The sequence below is a fragment of the Peromyscus eremicus genome, unplaced genomic scaffold (genome assembly GCF_949786415.1).
Source record: "Peromyscus eremicus unplaced genomic scaffold, PerEre_H2_v1 PerEre#2#unplaced_83, whole genome shotgun sequence".
In the NCBI taxonomy this organism is placed as follows: domain Eukaryota; kingdom Metazoa; phylum Chordata; class Mammalia; order Rodentia; family Cricetidae; genus Peromyscus; species Peromyscus eremicus.
The window spans coordinates 393,531-417,908 of NW_026734323.1; the positions used below are offsets into that span (position 1 = coordinate 393,531).

General features: G+C 43.4%; 1 protein-coding gene across 1 annotated transcript in view; it reads left to right on the forward strand.

The window, feature by feature from the left end:
- The first annotated feature begins 19,461 nt into the window (after positions 1-19,461).
- Positions 19,462-24,378, forward strand: part of LOC131901450 (disks large homolog 5-like) — a 122,809-nt gene continuing 117,892 nt past the window's right edge. The window contains exon 1 of the transcript XR_009376573.1: positions 19,462-20,113. The gene's annotated coding sequence lies outside the window, so the exon portion shown is untranslated. The remainder of the gene's footprint in view (positions 20,114-24,378) is intronic.

Sequence of the window (24,378 nt, forward strand, 5' to 3'; positions counted from 1 at the left end):
TGAGGCCTGTTTGTCTACTGAGTCCAGGATAGCCAGAGCCTCATAGTAAGACACAATCTCCAAAAACACACAAACAAAGAAAAAGTGGGTTTGAGAGTTGTATCAGCAGTTAAGAGCACTGGCTGCTATTGTGAAGGATGAGTGTTTAGTTCCCAGCAACCATACAGAGGCTCAAACACACTCTTTCAGCCTCCTCAGGCACCAGGAACACATGCAGTGCTCACACATACCTGCAGGAAAAATATCCGTATACATAAAAAATGAAATAAACATTTAAAAGGGGGAAAATTAAAATGATAAAAATGCAAGTCAGGGCCTTAGGAAATGGCTCAGCATGTAAAGAGTAGCAAATCATCAGCTCTTCCAAATTCTTTTTTGAGCCAAGGATAACCTGGTTTTGAGAGATGATGACAGGTAGATAGATGGATGGATGGGTGGGTGGGTGGGTGGGTGGGTGGGTGGATGGATGGATGGATAGATAGTAGATAGATGGATAGATAGATAGAATTATAGGCCTATAATCATAATGAACATATAAACAGAAATTCTCAATAAAATACTTGCAAATAAAGTTCAGGATTACATTAAAAAAATCATCCACCGTGGTCAAGTTGTCTTCACCTCAAACATGCAAGAATAATTCAACATACACAAATCAACATATTTACTACACCACATAAAATGAGTAAAGGACAAAAACAATACAACCCTCTGAATATATGAAAAAAAGCCTTTGTAAAACCCAGCTTTCATCAATGATAAAAGTCCTGGAGAATCTAGGGATATAGAGGATATAATTCAACATAATAAAGTAATTGTACAAGCCCACAGCATCATCATAGAAAATAGAGAAAAACTCAGAGCAATTCCAAAAAGGAGGAAGAAGAAAAGGATGTTCACTCCTTCCACTCCCATTCAATATAGAACTTGAACTCTTAGCAAGAGCAATAAGACAAGTGAAGGAGATAAAGGGGATACAAATGGAAAGGGAGAAGTCAAAATGTCCTTATTTGCATATGATATGATTCTAAACAAATAAAACTAAAAGTTTATCAGAAGTCCCCTAAGCCTAACAAATAGATTCATAAAAGTGAAAGATTGTAAAATGAACACAAAAAAGTTAGTGGCCTTCCTGTACACCAATCACAAACATACTGACAAAGAAATCAGGGAATCAGTTCCACTCACAAAGGCTTAAAAATGTATGATAAGACATTTTATATAAGCACACTTTAAAAGCATGCTATTAATAAAAAGTGCTATGAAGTACCCAAGAGCAATCCTAAATACATGCAAGACTTTCAAAGCTGATGTTCTGAAAGATGCTAAAGACTTAAATGAATGGAAGTTTTAAAAGTTTTGTGGATAAGTAGGTAATATAAAAGGTCAATTTTGCTAAATTAATAATACTAATGCAATAGATACTGAATTAGAAAATGTGAATACAATACATCACCATTTCTGTGGAACTTCATAATGTAACCATACATGTTCTATTATTGGACAAAGGATAATTTTTAAAGTGGAACAGGCAGGAACATCCAGAGATAATTTTAAAGGGTAAAGTAGGGAAACATGTCATATCAGAGAGAAACATGACATATGAGATTAAAAAAATAAAAACCGCCGGGCGGTGGTGGCGCACGCCTTTAATCCCAGCACTCGGGAGGCAGAGCCAGGCGGATCTCTGTGAGTTCGAGGCCAGCCTGGACTACCAAGTGAGTCCCAGGAAAGGTGCAAAGCTACACAGAGAAACCCTGTCTCGAAAAACCAAAAAAAAAAAAAAAATAAAAAAAATAAAAAAATAAAAACCACTTTAATGGAGATATGTAAGCAGTGGGTGTGATTGATGAAGTAGATATTGCAACAGATTGCAGTGTCCAGATGTTTGTAATTGCTGAAAAAAGTAGCTATAGGCTGGAAGGAGAAGCATGGATATGAGAGCATACCCCGAGAATATGGCAAGTATTCTAGCTAGCTTTCTATTGTTGTAATAAAAGTCCAAAGAGCTAAATTGGGAAAGTGAAGGGTTTATTCATCTCACAGGTTGCAGTCCATCATCAAGGGAAGCCAAGGCAAGATCCCATGGCAGGGGCTTGAAATCACAGAGAATTCTGTTTACTGCTCTGCTCAGCTAGGTTTCCTCTGAGGTTCAGGTTCACCTGCCTAGGAATGCACTACCCACATAGGGCTGAGCCATCCCCCATTGGTTACCAACAAGAAAATGCCAAAGAAGCATGCCTGCAAGGCAGTTTGATGGAGTCAAATCCTCAACTATGTGTCAAGTAGACAGCCAAGATTAGCCATCACAGCAAGTCAGAGGGGGAAAACATAAACCTCGCTTAGTGCAAAGAATGTTGACCCTCCATGGAAAGGATTCTAAGTCAATAGTAAAATTTCAACTGTAGGAAGGATAATTTAAAAAGATTTATGTCAGTAATGAAACAATAAGTCAAATAATTAGTGACAATAAGCCCAAGTCACAAAGGAAAAGTTGGTAAATTTGACTTCTTAAAGTCCCTTCTGGAGGCTGCAGGGTGGACATGGGGAGGAGCTGTTGGCTGACAGCACCTTTGACTATCCTTCCACTGTTTTGGTGGAGGAGTTCTTATCAGAAACCGTACCCTTTACTACAGAAGCTAGGTCCCAAATACAAGACTCAATTACCAACTGAATGCCAGAGCTTATGTTCTAGAGAAATGGAGTCCATTCTGCTTGATGATTTGGGGAAGGCTGCAAACCATTTTCAGAGCCATGGATGTTGAAAGCTTCTAAAGCTGCACCAGGCACATTGTCTATGGTCATTACTCTTGGTTACACATACTGCAGTGCCCATGCTCATCATGCTAGTGTCAGTGGTGAGATCTGTAACATGATTTAACTCTGGAATATGATTTGTTTCCTGTTGATGCTGTCTCCAATCCTGCCTCTTTGACCATCAAAGAAACTTCAAATATTAGTAAATCATTTTTGTTCTTAAAGCAGCTGGAGGCTTCTAGCTCCTGTTTACAATGAAGACCCCACAGAAGGCTTTCCTGGGTTATCCTTTTAAACTGGAGTTTTTCCTTTCTGAGAATGCATGGAGTAAGCAAGATGTGTTCTGGAGGAGTTCGAGTCCAAATTCATGTGGCTCTTCCTGACACCCCACTCTCGAACAGATTCAGTCTGTTATTCTTCTCTTTTCTTTAAAGACAACCCATTTTCTATCTCTTGGACCCTTTTTTATCACAGTTACTACCAGCCATAACATAATGATTTGAATTTCAAATCTAAAATTATAGAAAGAGTCCAGATTGTTTTGTATCTGTGTTTCTAGCTAATCCTCTCCTAAGACTGGTATTTCATCCTATTATAGCCAGACCAAAAAAAAAAAGGCCACTAAAAGTCATCATGACTATGAGATCTACAGGTGACTCAGATGTGATTTTTGATTATTGTCACTCCTTCCTTTCACTCTCTAAGTGAGCCTTTTTCTCATGAGTATTAGTGAAGGGGGAATAAGACTGTAATGATTATTCTTAGTTTTCAGCGTGACTGTATCTGGATTAACAAACAACAAAAAATAGAGGGCACACCTGTGGGAGAGGTCTGCTTATTTTGAAGTATGAAGATCTAATTCTAGTTTGGATCTTTGAGGGATGAATTCACAGCTTTAATTCAGATCTTTAATCCAGGTTTAATCTGGACTACTCTTTTGTTGGAAAGACTTGGAAGAATGGATCTCTTACTCTTTCTCTGAAGCATGAATCTTCAAAGTTCTTATTAGTAAAAACAAATCTGAGCTAGTTATTGGGGTAAATGCTGGAAGATCAGAGAAGCAGAACAAGCCGTAGCTACCTCACCTTGCCATTTCCTCAGCTGATCCTGTTTCCTCAAGCTGGAAGCCTTTGAATCCTCATCCAAATGGATCTCAGCTGAACTGATTCTCAAAATCTTAACGAGCTCAAGTTCCTGGTCCTCACGCCTTATATACCTTTCTGCTTTCTGGGATTAAAAGCTCACTTCCTGGGATTAAAGGCTTGAGTAACCATGCCTGGCTGTTTCTAGTGTGGCCTTCAACTCAAAGAGATCCAGAGGGATTTCTGCCTCTGGAATGCTAGGATTAAAGATGTGAGTGCCACCATTTTCTAGCCTCTGTATCTAGTGGCTGTTCCGTTCTCTAACCCTAGAGAAGTTTAATACAGTGCACAATATTTTGGGGAACACAATACCACCACATTTCCCCTTTTTTGTCTAAAATTAAAAAAGGTTATAACTAATACAAGAAAAACTATCCAATAAGTATATACAATATATACAGTCAAGAATTACATTAACAATATCTAGTTCACCAACATTTGACAGATTCAGACAAAACCTCCATTAATATATATTAACAATGTCCAGTCCAGTAACATTTGATAAACTCAGACAAAAAAATTTCATTACTTATCCTATTTAAAACAAGTAGTTCCTTTTTAAAAGTGGATTCAAAAATTGACCTTTTTATCTTATCATATTCATATCCTCTCTTTTTTCTTTTCATAATAGATTCAGTAATCTACCTTTTTGTCATTTTTATATCTTCCCCTTTTTCTTTTTAGTGTAGATTCAATGACCTACCAATTTATCCTATTATTTCTTCATCCTTTTCCTCAGAGTAGATTCAATGATATACCTCATATCTATATTCTCTTTTTCTTTTTCTTTCTCTTTCTTTTGGCTTTAAGCAGCACTGTTAAGCTGAGATTCATTCTGGATGAGGGCTGAGAGGCATCCATTCTGAGGAAACAGGATCAGCTGAGAAACTGGCAAGGTGAGGTGGCTGTGGCTTGTTCTGCTTCTCTGATCTTCCAGTGGTCACCCTCAATTCCTGGCTCCAGATTTGTTTTTATTAATAAGACCTTTTAAGATTCATACTATATATCACTGCTTGCTGTTAACTTGTTAGCAAAACCATTCCTTGACTGGCATTAAAGCCTACTTACTTCTTTAAGATTCCAGCATATACTGCAGATCAACTGAGTCATCCAGTCTTGAGGAGTGGGCATCTACTGGATTATTGGGCTTTCCATTCACAGCCAGATATTGTTGTATTAGATAGAGCACTGATTGTAAGCCATTTTAACAAATACACTTTCCATAGAGAATCATTGTATTACTTCTAGAGAATGCTGGTTAAGACACCAGGTATGTAGAGAAGACATTCTAGAACAGTTAGGGTCTCATAACAGTCTCAGCTCACTTAAAAATTCCCAATAGTTACCTAAACCATAGCCTTCCCCAGGTGCTTGCTCACTTCAGAGAACTCAACCCTCCTCCTCGATGATCACGACCAAATACCTTGGCATGCTTTATTTTTTCATATTATAGGGTATGGATATGAGGAGGGTAAGTGCCAATTTTAGGCAGTGTTTATAAAGTGAGTGTTCAACACCCCATGGGTGAATTACTGAAAAAATTCTTATGAAGCAGAGAGAAATGTCTAGCTTTGGAAGGAGGATATGCTGAATGACTTCCCCTGTGTCACAGGAGAGACTCCTGCAAAGGAAACCACAGCTTCTGGTCAGTTCATGGAGAAGTAATTAGTAAGGAGGCAAAGGCTTTGCCCCATGACATCAGCAGACCCTTTGCTGGGCATTCTATTATATCCTTGACAGCTCTTGGAATCCCCAGTGATGTCACTAGTGTTGTAGCAACACTGACTGCCTTGAGGTCATTTGTTCAGTGACCACAAGCTTGGCCTCTAGACATGCTGTCCGGACGTAGAAGTCTGTTTGGCAGAGGGAATGGACAGCATGGAGAGACCAGAGCGAGGCAGAAGGAATCTGGTCCAAGGTCTCCCTGGAAAACATGGAAAAAATGGTCCTGGGGAAGAGGCAGTGAGTTTTGGAAGGGGCTGGGGAGCTTTCTGGATGTGGTGGGCTTCAGCTTTCCAGGGCTAGGGCTAAAGAATTGGGAACTTCTGGGATGGAGGCACAGAGAAATTAATGAGATTTCTGTACCATGACTGGATTTCACTGCCACTGAATTCCTTTATTTATGTGACAGTGATAATAGGGAAAGGAGAGAACCCTGGAAAACCCTGAGGTTCTCATACATGACATCATAGCCACTAGCAGGGCAGGAGCCCCCAAGTTCTGCTGTCTTCCAGTGACCCCTGAGGTTTCTGAATTACCAGCTGTTGATATCACACAGATCTCCAGTTCAGCCGGAAAGCTGTTAGATTCAGTGGACCTGGACTGAGACTGTCACCTTCTTGCCAGCTGTGGGTGTCCTGGAGTGTCAGTGAGGATGATTTTGTGAATCTGGTGACTATGTTTTACCCCTGCATGGCTTTTCCATTAACAGGAGACTCTGAAGCCTAGAGCAAGGGACTTGGGCCACCCTATACTACCCAAGTGATTATAACAGTAGCAATTTTCTCCATGCATCTGAAAGCACATGGCTGAGGGCTCTGTAGCCAAGGTGCATTCTCTACATTGTGAGTAAACCTGAAGAGGTTGTCCACTGGGTCCTCTTGTGCAGGGAGACAGAGGAGACCAGCTGACTTCTAAGACATCCACCTCCCTATAGAGAGATGGGAAACTGACATCCACAGAGGGGAGACTCAAGTCTGGGCTTTCAGAACCTGCCTGGGCAAAGACTCATCTGTCAGTAACTTTCTGTGCATCTTTCAGTGTCTAGCATGACTTGTCAGTGTGATATAACATCTTAAAGGACACAGTTTTCCTCACATCACTCAATTGTTCTGGGGTCCACCAAGTACACTTCTGAAGCCACAGTCTAGACTTCTGGTGAATTGTCAATCCAGACCAAACAGGGTGCTAGTTCTTCATTTCAGGACTGTCAATAAATTCCAAAGTGTGGCTCTGGGAAAGGTCTATGGTAAAGGACCCCTAATAACCTGTCCTCTTGTGCCCTTTGCCGGCCTCTCTCATGCTCCGAAGGATGTTGTAATTTAAGCTGGCTGTGTCACCTTTCCTAAGGGCATGCGCATTGTCACAGGAGGCTCCAATCAAAGCATTTGGCTTTTGTGTACCTCTAGGGGTAGCACCACTGCAGTGACACACTACATATTATCACCATGACTATGACACATTTGATTTTCTGTGAATGCCTTTGTATATCTGTATGGAGCCTCTCACTAGCCATTCATCTTTCCTCAAACCCCAGTGCAGGAATGGAGCCTTACACTTGTGGGAGTGTTTGCTCTTACATCTGAGAGCTCCCTGGAGAACTCTGGTTCTTAGTATCCCCAGGCAGACATGTCACAAGTTGATAAGGTTTTGGTATTTTATGAGGGCTAGAATGTATTCTGCTGATGATTCGGCGTAATTTTCCTCATTGTTTATGAGACTTATCTTTGTTCTGACAGGACACCCACAATCTCCCACCACATCTGCATACTATAACAGCCTTGAGGTTTCTCCACAATGTGCTTGTTTACATCTGGAGACTGATCTTTCCTCCCCACTATCCTGACCTAATACCCTAGCAACCTTTATTTCTCATGTTATTAATTAGAGATCTGAAGAAGTGATGAGCCATTTCGCCAGATGTATTTGGAATAGAGTCTTCTAATTCCCGTACTTGAAGTACTAAAAGTATTCTAATGAAGCAGAGAGAGAATTATCCCTGGCTTTGTAAAGACGATGTATTGAAGTTCTTTCCTTATGTTTCTGGAAAGGCTCCTGAAAAGGTCAACATGGCTTTTTGTGCATTGCTGAAGAGCTAGTTAGTAGGTAGGTGAGGTCTGTGGAGGTGACCCGAGTAGTCCTTTCTCTAGAAATTCTATCTTATCCTGTAGAGACCTTGATATTCTCTGTGATGTTACCAGTGTTGTTGCAACACCTCATGCCTGTGGGGTATTCGTTCAGTGCCCATAGACATGTTAGCAAGACTGAGATGGCTGCTTGGGAGAGAGAATAGAGAACATGGAGTGACCAGAGGAAGGCAGAAGGAAGCTGGCCTTTGGTCTTAGTGTAAAGTCTGGAGAAAGAAATGGTTTTGGAGAAGGCATAGTGAGTCCTGAGCAGGGGATTGGGACCTTCATGGAGGAGGTGCAGTTAAGCTGGGCCTTCCAGTATGGGGCTCAGCATCTGGGAGCTTCTGGGAAACAATAGGCCTATCCTGCTTCTCCGGGCTTCTTAAGAACAGACCTATATTCAAGAGTCTCTCATGGTGAGTTTAGGAGAGCCATGAAGTATTCAGGCTGCAGCTGCCTTTCTGGGAACTCCTTCATTTCATTCAGACTGGGAAAGAGGGGCAGGAGAAACAGATTTTCTAATGATCTGTCCCTCTCTGGGTAGGGTGTTGCTGTACTTCATCCTAGTGGATTCCTACTGTTTCCATGGGAATCTGATGACAATAAGAAGGGAGGGAAACTCCCCTGGCCATCTACCACAACCTCAGACAGTCAGATGCTTTGGTCCTGGGGAAGTATGATCAGGACTTGGTGCTGCTAAGTTCTAGGCACAACAGGACTTAGCTGCATCACATCACATATGAGCTAACACTGTCATGGAATTCTACATGCCTGGGCTAGCTTACGCCTTCCAGAGTCAGGGGACTGCATTTGGGAGGGAGACACAAGCCTAGCCATGATTCTTGACACTGTAGTGGGGACATTTGGAGTAGCTGTTGGCTGCCAGCAGCTTTAACCTTCCTTGAAGTGTTGTGGTGGAAAAGTTCCCATCAGAGGTCCTTCCCCTTATTACAGAGGCAAGGTCCCAATAATAGCCTGTTACTCATCTGCATGCCAGAGATTATTTTCTAAAGAAATGGAGGAGTCAATTCTGCTTGATTTTGCGGAAGGCTCCATCCCATTTTCAGAATTATACATGTTGCAAGTTTCTGAAGCAGCACCAGGCACACTGTCCAATGCCAGTGTTCTTGGTGACACACACTGCAGTGCCCATGTTCATCATGGTGGTGTCAATGGTGTCAAATCTGGAGTAGTATTTGTATCCTGGTGCTGTCTCCTGAAATCCCACTTGTATGACCCTAGAGAAATTTCAAATCTAAAGGGACCCTTTTTGCTTTGAAAGCAATAGGAGGCATCTAGCTGTTGATGACAACGAAGACCACACAGTAGTCATCCCAGTCCTTTCTGTTTTAGGAAGGAGTTCTTTCCCATCACAGGATGTATGGAGTAAGCAATACACGGTCCGGAGGTGTTCAAGTCAAAATTCACATGGTCTGAGACACCCTCCTCTTTATGACAGATCCAATGTGCTGTTATTTTAGGCCTTTTTTCTTTTTCTTTAAAGAGCACCCCTTTTTTTATCTATGGACACTTTAAAAAAAACACAGTTACTATCAAACAAAACATAATTATCTGAATTTCAAATCTTCAATTATAGAGGAAGAACAGATTCTTAAAGTACTGGGTTTCTAGCTGCTCCCCTCTTACTCAAAAAAACACAAACTGGTATTTCATCCTATTTTAGCCATGCATGGCCATAAAGAGGCCACTGAAAATCATCATGACCATGAGATCTACAGCTGATTCCCATGTACCTGTTGATTATTACCACTCCTTCCTTTCAATCTCTGATGGAACCATTTGCTCAAGAATATTAGTAGATAGGATTAAGAATTTGATGTCTATTTTTAGATGTCAACATGATGGCATCTGGGAATAATATAACCCCAAAATAGAGGGAACACCTGTGGTCTATTTCTGCTTAATTTAATGTAGGAAGAACTACTTTATTGTGGAACTTTGAGGAATGAATTCACACCTTTAATTCAGATCTTTAATCTAGATGTAATCTGAACCGTTCCTTCTGCTGGAAGCCTATATATGTACATGGAAAAAGGAAGCTTTTACTCTTTCCCTGCTTGCTCTCTCCTTGTTAGCACATCCATTCCTTCACTGATATTAGAGCCTACTTCTTTAAGATTACAGCATAATATTGCAGACAGCTGAGACACCCAGTCTAAGGACTAACTACTAGATACTTGGACTTCCCATTCATTTCCAGCCATTGTTGGATTAGCTAGAGAACAGGCTGTAAACCATTCTAACAAATCCCCTTTTAATATAAAGATTCATTTTTATAACTTCTGTTACTCTAGATAATAGAGCAGGCACGGAAAGAGGACATTGTAGAAGAGTTCGGGTCTCATAACAGTCTCAGCTCACTTACAAATTCTCAATGGCCATCTTCCCTTAACCTTAGCCTTCCTCAGGTGCTTGCTCACTTCAGAGAATTCAACCCTCCTCCTCCACATCATCCTGATCTAATTCCTTGGCATGCTTTATTTCTCATATTATTGAGTATGGTTGTTAAGGAGAGGAAGGTCCATTCTTGGGTAGTGCTTATAAAGTGAGTGTTCAACTCTCCATGGGTAAAGTAGTGAAAAGATTCTAAGGAAGCAGAGAAAAATTCCCAGCATTAGAAAGAGGAGGTACTGAATGGCTTCACCTGTATCACAGGAGAGACTCCTGGAAAGAAATCTCAGCTTCAGGTCAGTTTAGGGAGAATTTATTAGCAAGGAGGCAAAGGCTGTTCCTTGTGACATCAGGAGTACCTTCTTTGGGAATTATATTGTATCCTGGAGAGCAGAGGTCTTGGAATCCCCTGTGATGTCAATAGTGTTGTAGCAACACCAAGTGCCTTTAGGATGTTCGTTCAATGCCTATACGGTTTGCCTATAGACATGTTGTCAAGACTTAGGCATCTACTTGGGAGAGAGAATGGATTTTTTGGAGATACCAGAGAAAGGCAGAAGTAAGCTGACCCTAGGTCTCACTGGAAAGAATGGAGAAATCAATTGTCCTGGGGAAGATGCAGTGAGTTCAGGAAAGAGTCTGGGGAGCTTTTTGGATGTGATGGGCTTGAGCCTTCCAGGGTCAATCAGGAACTGGGAGCTTCTGAGAAGCAATAGACCTATCCTGCATCTCTGGGTTCCTAAAAAGCAGATCCAGATCAACGGTTCATGATGGTTAATATGACATAGTCAGGAATTGACAAGACTGTAGCCTTTGTGCTGCGGACCCTCTGATCTCACTCTGAGTGGGGAAGGAGGCACAGAGGAATGTTTAGATTTCAGTACCATCATTGCACTTCACTCCCACTGGAGTTCTTAGGTTGTGTGGCAGCAATAACAAGGACAGGAGAGTGCCCTGGCAAAGCCTGAGCTTGTCTTACTTTACATTGTAGACACTACCAGGGCTGAGGTACCAAGTGCTGCTGTCTTTCACTGATCCCCTAAGATTACTGACTTCCCAGCTGTGGGTGGCACCCAGGTCTCCAGTTCAGCCTGAGAACTGTTAGATTCAGTGGATTTGGAATGACACTGTCCCCTTCTTACAGGATCTAGGTGTCCTGGGATGCCAGTGAAGATGGCTTTGTGAATCTGTTGACTATGTTCTACCGCTCATGGCTTCTCCATTAGCATGAGACTCTGAAGCATCATCCAAGTGATTTGGGCATCCCTATACTACTTGAGTGCTTGTGAGAGTAGCAATTATCTCCAGGATTATGTACAGGAAAGGACATGGCTGAGGGCTCTGAAGCTTGTACATCTTCTGTAGCTGTGAATAAGCCTTAGGAGGCTGTCCCCTAGGTCACCCTGTGCAGGGAGACAGGGGAAGCCAGGTAACTTCTGAGACACCCATCTCCCTATAGAAAGATGCGAGAACTGACATCCACAGAGGGAGAGACTCAAGTCTAGTCTTTCAGAACCAGCTAGGGCAAAGTCTCATCTGTCAGTCACTTCCTGATCACCCTTTAGTGTGTCAGGATTGACTGAGATTAGGTAGTGTGTAGGGCAGGTGGTGTCCATTGATTTCTAGAATTGGTGATTACTGAGATACCTAACCTTGCCTAACATGTTTGTCAGTATGATATAACATCTGAATGGACATAGTTTACCCCACATCACTCATTTCTTCTGGGGTCCACCAAGTACACTTCTGAAGCCACAGTCTAGACTTCTGGTGAATTTTCAATCCAGGCTGAACATGGTGCTAGTTCTTCATTTTAGGACTGTCAGTAAATTGAAAAGTGTGAATTGTGGCTCTGGGAAAGATCTATGATGAAGGACCCCTAATAATCTGTCCGCTTGTGCCCTTTGCCTGCCTCTCTCATGCTCAGGTAGATGTTGTAATTTAAGCTGGCTGTGTCCCCTTTCCTAAGGGCATGCACATTGTTACAGGAGGCTCCAGATCAAGGAATTTGGCTTTCATGTAGCTCTAGTGGTAGCACCACAGCAGTGACACACTACATACTATCCCCATGACTATGACACATTTGATTTTCTGTAAATGGCATTGAATATCTGTGTGTGGCTCCTCAATAGCCATTCATCTTTCTTCAAACTTTCATGCAGGAATGTCCCACCATTCTTCATGGGAGTTTTTGCTCTTATGTCTGAGGGCTCCCGTGGGGAACCCTGGTTCTTGTATCTCCAGCCTGACATGTCACTAGTTAATCACACTTTTGGTAGCTATGATGGCTGCAATGAATTCTACTGAAGGTGAGGGGTAATTTTCATCAATTATGGAAGTTATCTTTGTACTGACATGAACCCCCCAATCTCCCACCACACTAACAGCCTTGTGCATCCTCCACAAGGTGCTTGTTGCTTTCAGGGGACTGAACTTTCCTCTCCACCATTCTTACTTAGTTGCCTAGAAACTATTTTTCTTGTGTTATTGACTAGAGGTTTCACGAGTTGGATGAGCCATTTCCTGGAATGTGTTTGGAAGTGAGTCTTCAACTTTCTGTACATGAAATAGTGAATATATTCTAATGAAGCAAAAAGAGATCCCTGGGTTTGTAATGAGGAGGTGATGAAGGTATTCCCTTACATTTTTCAGAAGGCTCCTGGGAAGGTCAGTATGGCTTCCAGTAAATTGCAGAAGATATACTTTGTAGGGAGGTGAGGGCTACTGCTTGTGAACCCAATAGTTCCTTCTTGGGGCGAGATATTGTATTCTGGAGAGCCCTTAGCATTCCCTTGATATCACCAGTGTTGTGGGAACACCAGGTGACTGTGGGGTGATCTTTCCCTGCCCATAGACATGTCAGCAAGACTGAGAAGGCTGCTTGGGAGAGAGAATGAAGAACATGGGAGACCAGAGAGAGGCAGAAGGAAGCTGGGCTTCAGTCTCAGTGTAAAACATTGAGAAATAAATGGTTGGGGAGGAAACAGTGAGTCCTAGGAGGGGGTGGCAGCTTTCTGGAGGAGGTGCAGTTGAGCAGGGCCTTCCAGTAGTGGGACTCAGTATCTGTGAATTTCTGGTAAGCAATGGACTTATCCTGCTTCTCTGGGTTCCCTAAGAGCAGACCCAGAGTCAACAATTTCTGATGGTTAGTTTCGGAGAGACATGAATATTCAAACCTTAAGTGGCTTTTCTGTGAGATCCTTAATCTCATTCTGAGTGGAAAGGAAGGCCAGCATGAGCAAAGTGGTAACTAATTAGGTGTCCTTCTCTGGGTAGGGTGTTGCTGCACTTCATCCTAGTGGATTCCCTCAGTTTCCATGGGAATCTGATGCCAATAAGAAGGGAGGGAAGCTCCTTTGATCATCCATCAAAGTCTCAGACTTTCAGATACTTTGGTCCTGGATACATGTGATGAGGACTTAGTACTGCTATGCTCTAGGGACAACAGGACTTACCTGCACCACATCAGATATGAGGTGACACTGTCCTCCAAATCTACATGGCTGGGCTATCTTATGTCTTCCAGGGCTGGGGGACTGCATTAGAGAGGGAAGCACATGCCTAGCCATGGTGGTTGAGGACAGATACATAAATCATGGGTACTAATTTGAGGATAATTGACCTATTGTGGTTCTCAGTGGGGCCCTAGCATTTCCTCTTCCTGGAGGTTCCTCTTGGGACTAGCATGGATTCTCCTGCCCCTATGCCATTCAAGTGTACAAGTTCACTTTGCTTTATCTTCCTGCAGGGACTACTGGGAAGTCACCAACTCAAACCTCCACCTCCACTGAGCAGGAGCAGCAGATGACAAAGTTGGAGAAACTCACCCTTCAGCTACAGAGTATAACATATGAGCAAATTGAACTGTATGGATTCCTGGCCAGTTATACAGACAAGGATTTGCAGAACAGATAGTCATTATGTGCACTTCTCTGCTGACAATCTTGATCCCACAGTGTGTAGCTAAGCTTTCCTGAGGAACAGGAGACTGAACCTCCAGGGTGTCCTGGTGCCTAAACTAATTTTCCTGAGTGCACAGAATTTGGAACCTGGGTAGGTGTGAGATGGAGACATAGGCTATTCTTATTCATCCAAATGAATAGCAGACCATGTGGCCTGAATCACAGTCTGAGGATAGGGACATTAGTGTGTGAGTTCTCAACATGCATTTCAAGAGGCCTTGGCAGGTGTTGGCTTGTGGGAGATGCTAGGTTCTGTGAGTTTGTGGTGAGTCTTTGTAGTTGACCAACAGATGATTATGTGCTGAAGGCTCCTGGCAGAGCTGGAGGGGCCTGGTCCCATTCATCCATCTCAGTTTGTGGCTAGAAGGTCTGATGTTTATCAGTGGTTCTCCCTTGTCCTCCTCCTTATACTTTGAGGCAATTCCACCTACCTGAATTTCATGGGCAACCTGACTGTATGTGGTGTTTTTGTTTGTGTAGGAAGTAATAGCCTGAAGCTTTTCTTGGCTCCTCCTTATACTCTGAGACAGTGCAAACTCTCTGTATTACATGTGCATTCTGAGTATATGTTGTGTGTGTGTGTGTGTGTGTGTGTTTGTGTGTGTGTGTGTGTGTTAATGTGTGTGTTTTAGAGGGCACGAGGGTATGTGTGTGTACTCCTTGGAGTCTAGGTTCTGTGGCACAGCCTGAGGATTTGCCATTTTCATGTTTTCCATGGGATGCCAGTGATAACACCAGAGAGCTTTATCTTGGCCACTGTTCTCACTTTGGTGGAACTTTGGAATCCCTTGTGGAGTTTATAAAGCCTTCCTGAAGTTGGGACTCCTCCCTGGAAATACTCAATGTATGCTCTGGTCCTCTGTGTATAAGGAGGAGTACCCAGGCACGGGAATCCCTGTGATAAAGACAGGAAAAATGTCACTATAGGTTTCCGGTGGCACCAGATATGTGGCACAGACTCCTGGGAACTTCTCAGGTAGATAATCTATAGCTCCAAGTTCACTGAGGGTGCTCATGCAGCCCTGGATAACTCTCTTGAACAACCTTCTTCTTCTGTCCTGAGGACATGATAGGAAGTTTAATAAGCACCAGGAGGTCCCAGTGTATAAGTGCCAGGCTGTGGCATCCATGGGGCTGAGGTGTCCAGAACATAGCCTGATTCTATATGATCCTTGTGGCCTGAATTCATGGGGTTCTTTTCTCCAGGGGCCATGCCCTACTACAGGCTGAATTCTTTTGGGATGCTAAAAACGGAGCATAAGCAGGTGATGTCGGACTTGCAGAAATTGCCCATGGAGATCAGTGACAGTGTGAACAAAATCAAACAGCTGATTGAGGAGAATGTATCCTACAGGTATGTGCGGGATTTATCTTGGGAGGGACTGATTCTACCATCTTTCACCCAAAGTGAGGGCTCTGGTTCTTGCCTGTGTGCCTCTTAACAAGCAGTCTGACATGTGGTCCTTGGCTTTGTGCCACTTGAACTCAGTTTTGCTAAGTGTGAAAAGACACTGAGTCCCTCCAAGAGATGTCCTGTCATTTTTGGGAGACCCTTAATAGAAAAATGGTTTGTACCATGAAGAGTGTCAGGTATCCTAGGACCTCTGGAGCTCTGACCAGGGCTTCACAGAGCTGTTTTCCATGTCAGCCATAGACAGAACTGATTCTGGTTGGGGCTTTTTCCCTCATTTTGAGAGTGTTTTCCCTCTACCTGCTGCTGCTTTTCCAATATCATGAACAGTTAAGAACAGGTGTGGACTGCACGCTGTTCTAGAGGCACTGGATACCTTTTGGCATCAGGGTTTTCAGAAGTAGTTTGAATCTTTTTGGAATTTGGTTATTCTCTGTATTTGACCTGCATCTAAGTGATGCTGGCTTGGCTACTGAGAGCTCCATTTGTGTGCTCACTGGGCATCTGGGACTTTTTAGCACTGGTGGTACTTGGACGTAGGTAGGGCAAATGGGGGCTGGCTGGGACACACCATGTTTTTGTGGATTTTCAGTTAAATCCATGGCCAGATCCTCCAAGATTGGACTCATCGGAAGGAGAATGTGCATGTGTTGAGACTCAAGAACAGACTGCTGTGGAAGGAGCAGACTGAACTGCAAGAGTCCTGTGAGGATCTGAAGAGGCTCCTGATGGAGGGTCATGAGATGATCTGTGACCCTCAGCAGGTAGGCAGAGACAGCGGGGGCAGGCTGCCCACCTGTTCAACCATAAACATAGAGACACCCATATAACCATCGACCCATCCATCCAGACTCCCACCTACAAACCATCAAATTGTTGATTTCTGTGATCATTCCCGAGTCTTTCTGGAGAGGTAGCCTCTTGCAAGAAACTGGATAATTGTCAAGCAAACCTTCCTGCTCTCCTAGAAGCTGCAGTACAGAGAGCTGGGTCAGCCACATATCACACACCTGCCTGTCATTATGATCAGAGGGCTGCTGTGCAGTGAGGTACTTTGGGAACAACACAAAGCTTTCATTGATGATGTCAGTGGCCTGTGGCTCATTTGATTTGCAGGGGTCTTGTGAGATCACAGGTAGGAAGCAAACTTCAAGGCCTAGAGTCCAGCCCCAGTGCCAAGTGAGTGGTTCTCATTGTCAACATTTTGGGTGGCATGTGGTCTTCTCCTTTTTTCCTGCACCCCAGTGTGCTCTCTTCCTCTTTCAAGCTCTTGGTTCATAGTGACAGAAGCCTGAGTACCACCTTTTCAGTCCTTTTTCTGTGTGTGGTGCTAGACAATTCTCCCATCCTGGAGCTTCCAGTCTGGAGCTGACTGGATGCCCATAGATGTGGGAGGACTTTGACAAGCTGATTGTTAGGGTGACTGATTTGAGGCTATATGAGTACATTTTCTGCTATCACCTCAACAGAGTCTGAATAACTTGTGTGCTCTCCTAGGAATTTTTAGTCCCCAAGGGATGGATAGCCATGTAGTGGGTGTCAGTTGAAACACCTGATGTGCATATTTTATTCAACTGTTCATACAGCATGATATCCTCTTTATTGTTTTCTGCTCATTCTGATTTCTGTGGTCTGTGTGAGATCTATGCAGGTATGTGTAAATATGTACTTTGGTGTGTGTGTTCTGAGGCTACATAATGAAATCCGTGTTGTCATCTGTTGCTCACTCCCTTATTCCTTTGAGCCCAGGTCTTTCACTGACCCTGAAATGTTCTCTTTGGGTTATTCTAGCTGGCCAGCACTCTTTGGATCTCCTGTCCTCCAAGGTAGACCTTCTGTCTTGTTTTGTCTAATCCAATGTTACACATTTAATTGCTCAGAAAGAGGAAGGACAAATTTGCTTTCTCTTTTGTCTCTTTACTTTAATGTTTTGATGCTAATGTGTTCTCTAACAAATAACAAAAATCAAACAATACAGCTATTTTAAAAATAAACAGTAGGCTTCTTTCCTTTCAGTGCACAGAGCTAACACCACAGGAAATGTCTGGTTTGTCCCTGGCTTCTCAACAAAGAATCCTACAGTGCATCTCCTTGCTGACATTGTGTTGCTGACTATATCATGTGCATGGCTGTGTCTCAGAACATATTCCCTCTCATAGTTGTGCAGAGTGCTGTGTTCCTGAAAAGCACTGCAGGTGATGTCACTGGCCTCCTTCTGACTGACACTGGGCTGAATTCATATCATATGCACTGTCATCTGTTGAAAATTTCCTGGGTGTTGACTGTGGGTCACTTTATTTTTCTTGGGCTATCAAGGTCATCTGTGGAGGAGCAGGATAAGTTTAGTGAAAAGACTATGATGGGTCAACTTGGAACCTGTGGCGTCAGTGAGTTTTGTGATGGATAAAATTCATTCAAGGAAAAGTAAGAGCAGGCCGAGGTAGCAGTGCATTGCTGGGTGTAAGAGCCTTGTAGACAGCATAGAGGACCCACTACCTCACCCCACATCAGAACAGGTGCAGCAGTCTTCTCATTGACCATTTTAGGTTCAGCAAGTATTTTTTTTTTTTGTGTGTGTGTGTGTGTGTGTGTGTGTGTGTTGCTTTTCTGTGCATCTCTGTATGTATGTGTGTGTGAATTTCTCCTCTGTATGTGTGTTTGTGTGAATACTGTCTATTGCTTACACAGTAGTGTTCCTTTGTGTGTGTATGTGACCATGTGTGGATGAGTGTATATGTGTGTGTGTCCATGTTTCCTGTATGTATAGGGATAAGTATTTGTGAGTAGAGGTGCTAATAGGTCCAGGTGTGTGTTTGTACTGTGGATTTTAAACTCTCTTATTTGTTTTTATTTCTACATATTTATATATTCACTTACTCATCTTTAATGATGATGAAACCAACTTTGTTGAAAAAGTTCTGTGCCCCCTCACTTGTCATCCATCAAATAATATATGCTGCTGCCCATCTTTCCTCATGTCCTCCTAGCTCACTAGAACAAAGGGACAAAAACTACTGTACCTCAATGTTTTTCAGGTATTTTAGAGACAAAAATATTTATCTGCCCAGAAATCCTTGGAGCAAACCAAAGGAATGTGGTACATGAAGGTGAGGAGGAGGTCGCTGTGGCAAATCAAGGTGTCTGAGAGGCAGGATAGCCAGGCTGAGGGTTTTTGTCCTTGTCTGCTCTGGGTGAATGGTGACTGCACACTCAATGGTCAGGTGACTTGCTGTGTCTTCTCTGTATCCTGTTTTGTCCTCATCCACATTGCCTGCTACCACTTGCTTTACCCCTTTGTCTAACCTTGGCTCAGTTAACCTTGGCCTTGGAGCCTGGCCTGCATGTTAGTCCTTGAGAGATTCTGACTTGCAGTGTGCTTCCAGCTGCATCTCAGTCTGGCAGAAGTCCCCTAGCCATGCTGTGGTGTGAGAATGGGGCTGTCTCAGTACACCCCACTGAGGCTCCTGAGGGTCTAAAGCACTCACCATGTGCTGTGTCTGTAACATTCAGTAACTTCTTTTCTCCAAAGTTGTTTACTCTGAGTTAAAATCAGCCTCATGGAGGGTTTGCAGAAATGAGAACCCTCAGACATTGCTGGTAATGTAAAATGGTATAGCACAGTGAGAAGCTACACACAAGTCTTCAGAAAGTTGAATTGCAATCCCCAGGTGACCCAGTGATTCCAGAACATGAAGTAGGTGTCCACATAGTCCCAACATAGCTAGGGGACATCAAGGTTTTATCAGCACTCCTTGGAGCAGCCTCCTGATGCCCATCATTCACTGAGTGGAATAGTACACTGTGGTTGAGCTTTTCATGGAATATTGTTCAGCATAAAGTAATACATACAACCATTTGGTACTGACTTAGTCAGCCATTTGTTACTCAAATAATTCCCTGGCACAAACATTTCACAGGAAGGAACTGTTTCTTTTGCATCCTGGTTATGGAGATTTTCTAGTTTCCTGAGATCTTTGCTTTGGGTCCAAAGTGAGGCAACCTGTGGTAAAGGGAGCCCCTTTTGAAGGAAGTTGCTCACTTTGCGGGCAACTGAGAAACAGTGAACAAGACCAGTGGGTTAGTCCATGACCATCCAGTAGTCCTTTGCTGGGGAACATTCCTATACTGCACAGCCTGGGGAACTTCTTAAGCAGACTTTGTTAATGGTCCAGGACCCCAGAGGGCCACCTGTCTGTGCATTAGATCGCAGGATAGACACTTCAGTGACTGAACTGCCTATCTCTCATGCCTTCTGTGTTCTTCTCTCATCCAACAGGTTTACCTTCTTTTCGTTAGTATCCCTTGTGGTTGCTCCTTATGTTAGTATTAACTGTGAAGCTAAACATGTTAGTGCATTACAGTGTGCTTGTATGTTTGCATACATGTACTTGTGTGTGTTCATGAATTTGTGTGTGCATGTGAGTGAGCAAGCCTCCACTGAGAACACAATCTTCTAATGAACAGGAGCAAGAGAGCCTGGATGAAAGATTTGAAGGACCTGCTGAAGCAGAAGGAGCTGGTCACCCAGCAAGGGGACTTGGCAGAAAAGCTGCAGCATCACTTCAATGTCTTTGAGATGAGGTGGGAGCCCAGGCTGGGAGGAGTGGTTAGAACCATGTACATCACCTGTCCCTGGATCTCTGTCCTTTTAGGATTCCCACCACCTGAATAGTTCCCAGCCACAGCCAGAGAAAAACCACCTCAGGATATTGTACTGGCCCGGTCAACAAGAACTTCCTTCTCATGTAGCAGATCTTGAGAGAACTGAGGAGGCCAAAGAAGCCACAGATGCCTTGAACCCATGACATTCTATACTCTGAGATCAAGGCTTCATCCTCATGAGACCTTAATAGCTCTGAACTCCCCAGTGAGGAAAATACCAGCTGTCTTCCAGGTGATCCAGCCCCCATCAAAAACATGGGTCTGTTGACTCAGTACTCCTAAAGAAAAGAAAGCATCAAAAATGAGCTTGAGACACAGAAAACCTGAGCCAAGAATTACTTAGAACCCTGACATTCAATAGCAAGTGGCCCCTGTGAGGGGTACTACAACATGGAGGGAAGAGATGGAGTGAACAAGACATTTCCTAACAGTTTAATATCTATGGCTTTGGCAAGCTGACTGTGTTCTCAGCCCTCTCTATGTGGTGTGAAATGTGTCTAGAAAGATTGTTGATGTCAGGTTTTTCCAGACAGACCTCATCCAAAAGCATCATATTTCATTCTCCAGTCCATTGTTGAAGCTGACACCATGTCATGCACCAGTGTTGCTGAAGATAATGCACCAACGAGATCTCCACAGTCCCTCATTCCCCGGGTTAGACACTTTTCCCTCCATATGTAAAATGAGTGGTTATTCTTCAGTTTCACAGGCTGTCCTGAAGTGACTTGTCCTGAGAAAGGATTTACAGAAGGCATCTGAGTCATCTTTGATGTTCATGGGTTCTCAGATGCTGCCCATGGATTTGTTGGGTCTCCAGTAAGCACAGAAGTATCTGAAAGAATCAAATAGAGACCAAGACATTACAGGATCAGCAGTGGGTGATAATTTTTCAAATGCTTCCCAAGGAGCACAAATTTTGCTCTAGAAAATGTCTCATCCTTAGTCTTGGTGAAGGCTTGACCTACAAAGCCTGAAGGAGGCATGGCTATACTAGCTTTGAAAAGGCTTTTTACAATCATGGACTGCCTTCTTACCATGTTTCCAAGCCCAGCCACAGGCGTGGGTCTGTTTTGCTGAATGTACAGCAAGAGAATGCTGCTGACCTTAATTTTTTTTTTTTTAGGTTTTTGGTTGGGTTTTGTTTGCTTTAGTTTTTTTTTTTTTGATGGGGGGTTCTATGTTATATATTGAGGTTTTGTTATTCATTTGTTCTTCCTTTTGTTCATTTGTTATTTGGGTATTTTGTTAAGGCTTTTCACTGTTTATTGACTGTTCCCTTTAAGCCCCTATTGAGTAATATTACTGTATTTTTATTAATAATAAAGTGATTTTGAACTCTTCTATCTTAGAACCGATTTCTTTGATCAGGTATGTTGTCTCACTCTAGTAGCCCCAGAACCTCCTGTAACATCAGAACTCTGTGTGCCCAGCTTGAGCTACAGAGTGGGTTCTCAGGCAGCCAGGGCTCCACAGGGCTTTGGAGGTGGATGGTGTTGTCATCTCCATGGATTCCCATTGCACGATGGAAAAAGTATCCATACTGTATCCTTGTGGTCATATATTTAGCTATCTCTAACTATAGCATTCTGTATACCCACTTCATGATGTGATCATGTGCACCACATTCATGAAAAGTACAACTGTATTGCTGTAAAGCCTCTCAGGAAATGAAAACATTTACTAAAGGAGTATGAAAGAAATCCATGACCTGCTTGCCACCTGGAGCCATGATGATGTCCATGCCTGGTCTGCTGCTAAGGGCCATGTCCTGTCCATGACCCTGACACAGCTGTGGGAGTCTGTGTTGATACCCATGCATCCTCTGTCAGTGAGAGCCTGGCAACCACCTGCAGTTGGGCCACCACATGTGACCATGTTGTTGTCAAAGAGATTTCCCCTCCAATCCCAAGGGGACATTTGTGTCTTAGAAGCCTGTGCTGCCCACTAGGACCATAATGACATCAGGGCAATGGCTGTAACTGAGGGTCATGTCTGGGTTCATGGCCCTGTTGCAGCCAGGTTCTGTGTTGATATCTCAGGCCCCTGTTGCCATCAAAGACAGTGCCTGGAATCTGGGCTACCACCATGGAACATGGTGCTGCTGGGTCCCTGCCAATCTGTGTGACCGTCATTGCCAACCAGAGCCATGGTGACATCCAGGTCTGGGCTACAACTTTGGAACATATCTGGGTGCGTGTTACAAACACAGGCAGGATCTGTTTTCATATCCATGGCCTGTACAGCCTCCAAGGGTCACACAGAGGTACGTGAGGTGTGGGCTGTCACCTAGGACCATGATAATGTCTAAGGTGTGTGTTCCTGAAGGAGCCATACAGATCTGAGTGGCCTGTGCTGTCACAAGGGACCCTGGTGTCCTTCAGGCCTAGGCTGCTGTCAAAGGCCATGTCTGGATCTATGAACTAGCCACAGATCACTTGGTCTGAGTTGATGTCAATGGCTCCTGTTACTGCTGAAGACAGGATAGGGATGCAAAGAGTTAACCCCACCATTTACTGGCCTTAGCCCTAGTGAGAACTAGACCTGCCCCTCACCCACTGCAGTGCTGGGGAGAGTGGGTTCTGCACATGGACTGAGCAGCATAGTAGAGCCAACCCTGTTGGTTCTGGTGTCAGTGAGCTGGCCCTGAGACTGTGAGAGAAGACCTGAGTCTACCCTCTTCTTCTGCCTTATGTTGGCAAGGGTAAAGGAAAGATACCTGCCTCACCTGAGCAAATGCCACCTGCAGCTGGTGGGAGAGTGGGACTTTGGGCATGAGAACAGAAGAGCTGGGTCTGCAGCAACTGGGTTTGTGGGCCTGGTACATCACCTCAGCAAAGCACTAGAGCTGTCCCTTTACTCTGAGTGTGGGTGAGTCAGATTTGAGTGCATGAGAACAGGACAATTGGCCTCTCTCCATTCTGCCCATTGCATGGAGTGAGCTAGGTGAGGCAGTGCTGGAGAGCTTGCCTGGGTGGAGAAGATAAAGGAAAGCTGGCAGTCTGACCATCCCAGGTACCCCCAGCCCAGAACCATGGCTATGAATTATCCAACCCTAACATCGTCTTTATCCATGGAATCCTGGAGCATGTAAATGGCTCAGTTCTGAAGATCTAAAGCTGCAGGATCTCTATGACACAAGGCATCAACAGGATCTCCAAGAAGAGTACAAGTGAAGGTCCATTATCTATAGTGTAGAGAAGCCAGAGAGGCCTGGAACATTTACAAGAAAAGATGTATGGACTAAAGGGTATACTCTGTGACTCACTGGGCCACACTAAAACTTCCTTGCCAATGCTTTTGTTCATTTGTTTTTAATTTTGGGTTTTCAGTTTTTCTTTTAAAATTTCTTTTGTTTTGGGGGGAGTTTCAAAGGCAGAGCTCAGGTGTGTAGGAATAGATAAGGGGTAGAGATAGATTGGGATGCAAGATGTGAAACTATCAGGGAATAATAAAATGTTTAAAATAAAAAAAGAAATTAAGAAAACCAGAGATATCTGGGCATGGTTTCCTTGGAATATAGCATCAGTGATATGAAGACTGCAGAGAGAATGAATTCCAAGGTATGTTGGGACAGGTTTTTTTTTTTGTTTGTTTTTTGTTTTTGTTTTTGACGCTTTTGGCTTTAACTAGGAATTTGTGCAATTTTTTTTAAAAGATTTATTTCTTTTATTTGTATCTATGGGTGTTTTTCCTGCTGCAGGGCTAAACACCATGTGCATGTAATTCCACAAGCGGCCAGAAGAAGGCATCAGATTCCAACTGAACCTGGAGTTAAATAGGCTTTTTAGCTGTTCTCAAGAGAACCAACTTCTTTGGGAGGGAAACTGCTCAAAATGGAGGCGCCTTCTCTCCAGACCCTGCACTTGACTTTTTTCCTTTTAGTTATGTATGTTGTATTAGTTTGAGTGAATCAGCCCCAATCAAAGAGAGAAATTTCAAGAGACCAGTAGGGACAAGCATATGTTGTAAGCATTGTAACTGTCTTAGGATACCAGGCATCCATGCAAGGCGTTGGTGGGTTCAAGATCCTGCTCCAGCATCACTTATTGTCAGAGTTGGAGCAGGTCTCTCACATCTCATCCTGGATGACAATGCAGATTAGGGCCATCTGATGAAATGCAGAATTGAGAAGACCCTCCGGGTGGTAGAGGTGTCGATAGGACTCCCTCTTGATGGTCCAGCTA